Genomic DNA, 6,772 nt, shown 5'->3' on the forward strand with positions numbered 1-6,772 from the left:
GAGGCTTGGTGAATATATCGGCTACTTGCTGATCAGTTGGAACAAAGACCAATTCCACTGTACCAGCTTCCACATGTTCCTTTATGAAATGGTATCTGATACTGATGTGCTTAGTCATTGAATACTGCACTAGATTTCATGTCATTACAATAGCACTTTGATTATCACAATATATAGGAATAGAAGAATAGTCTAAACCATAATCCAGTAATTGATTCTTCATCCATAGAATTTGAGCACAACAGCTTCTGCAGCAATGTATTATGCTTCTGCAGTTGATGTGGAAATTGACTTTTGTTTCTTGCTGTGCCAAGATACCAATCTGCCACTAAGGAATTGGAAGCTTCCAGAAGTGCTTTTCCTATCTATTTTGCATCCTGCAAAATCAGCATCTAAATATCCAATTAGCTTAAAATCTGAATCTCTAGGATACCATAATCCCAGATTCATGGTGCCTTTGAGATACTTAAAAATTCTTTTCACAGCTAATAGATGAGGTTCTCTAGGATCAGCTTAGAACCTTGCACAGAGACAGGTAGCATACATGATATCAGGTCTACTAGCAGTCAGATATAAGAGTGAGCCAATCATACCTCTATAGTTAGTTATATCTACTGAAGACCCAGTTTTTAAATCTAACTTGGTTGCAGTGGCCATAGGAGTTGATGTAGTTGAGCAGTCTTGCATTCTAAATCTTTTGATTAGATTTCTAGTGTATTTAGATTTATTTATGAAGATACCTTCATTAATCTGTTTAACTTGTAACCCCAGAAAATAACTCAATTCTCCCATCATACTCATTTGATACCTGGACTGCATTAACTTTGCAAGTCTCTCACAAAGTTTATCATTAGTAGATCCATAAATTATATCATTAACATATATTTGTACTAATAACAAGTCCTTACCATGGTATTTATGAAAGAGAGTTTTATCAATTGTACCTCTTGTGAAACCACTCTCTAGCATAAATAGAGCAAGTGCTTCATACCAGGCTCTTGGAGCTTGCTTCAGTCTATAGAGTGCTTTATACAGTAAGTAGGCATGATCTGGATACATTTGATCAATGAACCCTGGAGACTGTTCAACATAAACTTCCTCTTCGAGTTCTCCATTTGAGAATGCACTCTTCAAATCCATTTGGAATACCTTAAACTTCTTGTGAGCAGCATAGGCAAGAAAGATTCTTATTACCACTAGCCTTACAAATGGAGCAAATGTCTCATCATAATCAATGCCTTATTCTTGTGAGTAACCCTTTTCAACCAGTCTTGCTTTGTTCCTTGTAACAATGCCCGCAATGTCAGATTTGTTTTTGAACACCCATTTTGTGCCAACTACAGATCTGTTCTTTGGTCTTGGCACAAGAGTCCAGACTTTGTTCCTTTCAAATTCATTAAGCTCTTATTGCATTGCTGTGACCCAGTTAGCATCTTGGAGAGCTTGTTCAACCTTTTTAGGTTCAGTTTGAGATCGAAAAGAATGGCATAGACATTCATTCTGAGTGGCTTTTCTTGTTTTTACACCACTATCAGGGTTTCCAATGATTAAGTCAGGTGTGTGTGACTTAGACCATTTTCTTACAGATGAAAGTTGACTCCTTGAAGACGAACCTCCCCATTGATCCATGAATTCTCTGTTAGTTCTTTGATTAGTACCACTGTTGTTTCCTGATGCTCCCCCTAAATCAGTGTTCCCATTGTTATCAGTATTTGATTCATCAAAATTTAAGGAAGTTGAGTCTGATGATCTTTCTACTGATGTCTCTTGAGATGAATCACTTGTTGTAGTCTCTGGATTTGAGTTATGTTGCTCCCCCTCAACATATGCTTCAGTGTCAGAATAATTTTCACTGTCCTGTGGAATCTCAGAGCTTTGGGTGATATCAGGACTAACTGTATCAGAGTCAGGATTTAAAAGTTCAGCATAAGGTACTTCATTTTCAAATCTCAATTTGTCATGGTCATTTGCATCTTCTAGACCTGTTATCTTCTTGTCATCAAAAGATACATTTATAGATTCCATGACTGTTCTTGTTCTCATATTGTAAACTATGAAGGCTGTTGTAGTCAACGGATAACCCACAAATATTCTTTCATCAGCTTTCAGTTTAAACTTGGCCAGTTGCTCCGGATGAGTTTTGAGAACAAAATACTTACAACCAAAAATATGTTCAAATTTGGCTTCTTTCCCTTCACCATCTCAAATGGTGTTTTTCCATGCTTGTTGATCAATGTTGCATTTTGTGTAAAGCAAGCAGTTTACACAGCCTCAGCCCAGAAGTAGGTAGGCAATCTTGCTTCCTCTAGCATGGTTCTTTCCGCTTCTATCAGAGTTCTATTCTTTCTTTCAACAACTCCATTTTGTTGTGGAGTTCCAGGAGCAGAAAACTCTTGATTTATCCCCTTGAGTTTGCAGAACTCTTCCATAGAGCTATTCTTGAATTCAGTTCCATTATCACTTCTGATGATCTTCACTTTGTATGATGATCCTTTCTCCAGCTCCCTCACATGATCAAGAAGAATGAATGGAGATTTAGCCTTGGTGTGCAGAAAATACAACCATGTGTATCTTGTATTCATCAACAATTACGAGTGCATACCTCTTCTTGGCAATTGACATAACATTCACTAGACCAAAGAGATCAACATGAAGTAGATGATATGGTTCAAAAATTAAGGATTCAGTTTTACTTCTTGAAAGAAGTTTTCCTTTGCTTGGCTTTCTGGAATGAGTAACATAAGCCATCCGGACTAAAAACTGCATTGGGCTATCCTCTTACAAGATCTTTTGTAAGAACAAGAAAAGATACTTCAAAACATAAAGAACATATAAGAAAAGATTTACACCGCGGACCGTTTACTTAGAATTTATTACAAAAACAAATAAGCGAAAGAGTGAACGCATAAAAGAATAAATAAACGTATCAAACCAAGCTAACTATACAAGCTAACTAGAGTAAGAAACTAACCATGGTCAAGTAACCAAATAGTAACCAAGCTAGATAGGAAATGATAACTATACAAGCTAAATAGGATGATAGCCAAGATATTCATGGATTTAGTAGTACTAGGATATATACTAAATCATATCTCACAAACCTTCCAAGAGAAGGATTTGCAAGAAGCAACAAAACTCTCTCTCTTCAAAACACAATGTTGATTTCAAGAATATCATGGAAAGAAAAATTCATATCTCATGTTCTACTCATTCAAAAATCACCAAATTTTAACCAAAGCTTCCTCATATCATGTACAAGGTACTTACAAAATTTCATGGCCATTGGATTAGTATATCATAGTCAAATCCTTGCTCAAAATTGGGGGTGAATAGTAACTCAGAAAATCTCGTTTTGTTTGCTTAATTTTCATGGCATGATTTAGGATTCTTAAGCACAATCAATCCCTCCAAAGGTTCAACCATAAAGAATAAAACCTCCCAAGCTACCAATAAAGGTATAAACCTTCATCCAAACTTTGTTTAAGTTTTAAGTTTTAAGAAAAGTAAGGATCTTGCATATAAGTATGGTTTTGATGATTGATTTGATATTATCTTGATGTTTAGTTAATTAGTTTTAAGGTTGATAATTTTTTCCTCAATAACATGATGTTCTTGAGAGGATTTAGTGTTGAGATGATGATTTGATGACTGTTGATGGTGGTATAATGATTTAAAACGTAAACGAAACTCAGATCGTAATCGTAACCTCGTTAAAATGAACAAAACTCAACTTAAGTTTCTGCAGAAGTTCTCGAATGTATAAATTGTAGTTTCTTGAAAAGTGAGACTTTATTATGATATAAAATGTTATGAGAATCGTTTAGGCGCTTGAATCGCTTGATTTCAATTTACTAATAAAAAATTATGACCGTTTTAGTAAAAGTGATTTACATGACAAAGCTACAAATTACGAACTTTGTAAATAGACATGATCAACTTAAAAATATTTAAAAATCATGAAATTTTAACAGAGGGTAATAAATAGAGTTTATAAACTTCCATAAAAATTTCAAGTAAAATTATTGATTTTTCCATTTTATAAAAATGTCGGAGTCAAGGTCGCGTGGAGTATAAGAATAAAAAATAATCCCATGTTAGAAACTTCTTGTTCGGAATTTAGCCCTTTGCCCAGAAAACCATTTTAAAATATTGTGTTCTAAATTTTGTCTATATTGTGCACAAGAAAATATTGTGTCAATTGAGTTAACGGTTTGAGAGAAATCAATGTTTTAGTGGAAGCGGTATGAATAGTAAAACTCTGTAGTTGACCGAACTTTTAAAATGCTTTTCACCAAATTAAATTCATTTTATCAAAATGAAACTTTTATGATAAATATTAAAAGCACTCGGGAAGCTCCTCAAGATGGTTTCATATTAAAATATTAATTTTACAATTTATTAAAAATGATAGAGTGCGAGTCGCATAATAGTAACATTCGGTAGAGTCAACTCTAGAAGACTACTTTGACCGTCTGTTTCAACCAAGGATTGATACTTATTTCGAGTCGGTCGAATATTGAAAATTATGAAGTATTGAACTAATTAGAATATAAGTTGGTGATGAGAGTAGGAATGCTGATTAAGATTATGATATTCGTTGATTAGAAAACCCGGAACGAGAGGAAGTCGGGAAACGTATATTGGACTTCAGGCAAGTTTTCAAACCCTATCTTTTATAACTGTTGTGTTCTGTTTGTTTTCAAATAAATATTATATATACAGGATGTTGTATTACGATATATTGTGATATATAATATCATACGATATGTTAATGATTTTGGTTTATGAATATTACCGAATTCAATTGATAACACTAGAGAGTAGCGTTGTATATATGAGGTATATATTTTAGACCAATGATCGGTCAGTATAATTTGATGAAAACCCGGAAGTATTCTAGAGGTGTTTTATTTAAGAATATTAATGCTATAATAGAGCGTGATGTATAAGTTATAAGACCGAGAGTCGGTCAGAGTTTTCAAACGAAAACCCGGGAGTCATTCCGGAGATGTTTTGGACGATTAAAGTCTGTACTTGTTTTATTCCAAGGGACTTGATATTCACTTGCGAAATATTAAAATACCTCGAATTTAGTTAAAACGATTTCCAAAGATCGTATTCGCTCAACTATATTTTATTATTCGAATAAAGAATATTATTTCAGTTATTTATTTAATATAAGAGGAGTATTCTCCAACGATTATTATTTCAAACTCAATTAATATATTATTAAGGATGACTTAATTATTTAAAAATAAATTAGTTGAGGAATATTATTTCAAATATTCTTTTAAAATATAATTATTCAAGGTTTAGTTATTTAATAATTATTAATTTATTATTAAATATTTGTAAATGATTAAATATGACTTAAAAATCATTAAACCTATTTTAAAATACTTTCTGAGTTTCAGAAAGTTATTCGAATACTTTCAGATCGTCGATAAATATTATCTCGACGTACTTTCAATATTTTGAATATAGTTTCAAAAGAAACTCCCCCTAATTTATTTTCTGTTGACAACGGTCAACTCACATTATCTTAGTACTTTCTCCGAAAATTCTCGGAAGTACATATATATAATAGCAACATGAGTTGTGCCTATCAAAAAGCTAAACGCTTGGGGAACTCGAGGAGTACGAGTTCTTGGGATATGATAGGATTTCTTAAAGAACAAGGGAAGGGTAGAGATCCATTACTTCGTTTATTGGGGAGACTGCCAATACCGTGAGAGACGGTACTATGTGTACCTAAGGACCTGCGAAGTGTGTGTATACCCAAAATGGGACACATAGCCCGTATGCGGCCAGGGTGATAACAAGGAGTTTGGAAGTCATCCTCCTACTAGTAGAACAGGTTACTATTTTTCGTATTAAGACTGATCATCGTATGCGGGGGCTCCAGTGAATGTCCTATTCTTCCAATTGGAATTAAGATGCAATACCGTAACCCAAGCCTAGGTGCTGGGTTTACCATTAAGGTATTTACAGGATAATAAGTCAAACAAAGAATTGTTTTGAAAAGGGGTGTGTATCACCAAGAAAACTACTTTGAGTAAATACATATCCTTATATGGATTAATATAATTTTTTTAAGAGTCTTTTCATACTGTTGATTATTATGGCTGAGCATTATTACTCACTCTTGCTTTTTTTTAAATGTCACAACACAACAGATTACCAGTATGTCGGCGTGGGACTTAGTCACTTGAAATCGTGGGGAGAATCCCTTACAGCTTTGTCTCAGGTGGACCAGAGTATCCAGATAGGTATAAGATATTAGTAGTAATTATTATAACTTCCTGTAGAGGTTACGAATAATTTTTTAAAGATCCTGTAAAGTACATTCGAGTTTAATAAAAGAATTTTACACTTTGTACATCGTTTCTAAGGCTATAACTTGTGTGTGTGTGTGCGTGAGATTGGGGTCTGTTGGATTATTGAATCAATACAGGTTACACATGAGTGAAGGATGGCGTGACGACCCAAATTCCTGACCCCGGATTTGGGGGCGTTACAGAAATGGTATCAGAGCAATAAGTTATAGTAATTAGAGATGAGAGTGTTAGGAGTTTGTCTAGATGCAAGATTTCGTAAGAGCTCATATAGAGTTCATCATTGGACTACCGGATGTAGCCCCAATATGTAGGTTAGGATAAGTGTATATTTGAGGTATTGAAGTATGATTAATAGAACCATTGGAGATTATCATAATGATGAGAAGGAAATTTATAATCATATATAATTTGGCAAAGATATGGATGCAGAACTC

Source organism: Apium graveolens, chromosome 9 (genome assembly GCF_009905375.1).
Source record: "Apium graveolens cultivar Ventura chromosome 9, ASM990537v1, whole genome shotgun sequence".
Taxonomy (NCBI): domain Eukaryota; kingdom Viridiplantae; phylum Streptophyta; class Magnoliopsida; order Apiales; family Apiaceae; genus Apium; species Apium graveolens.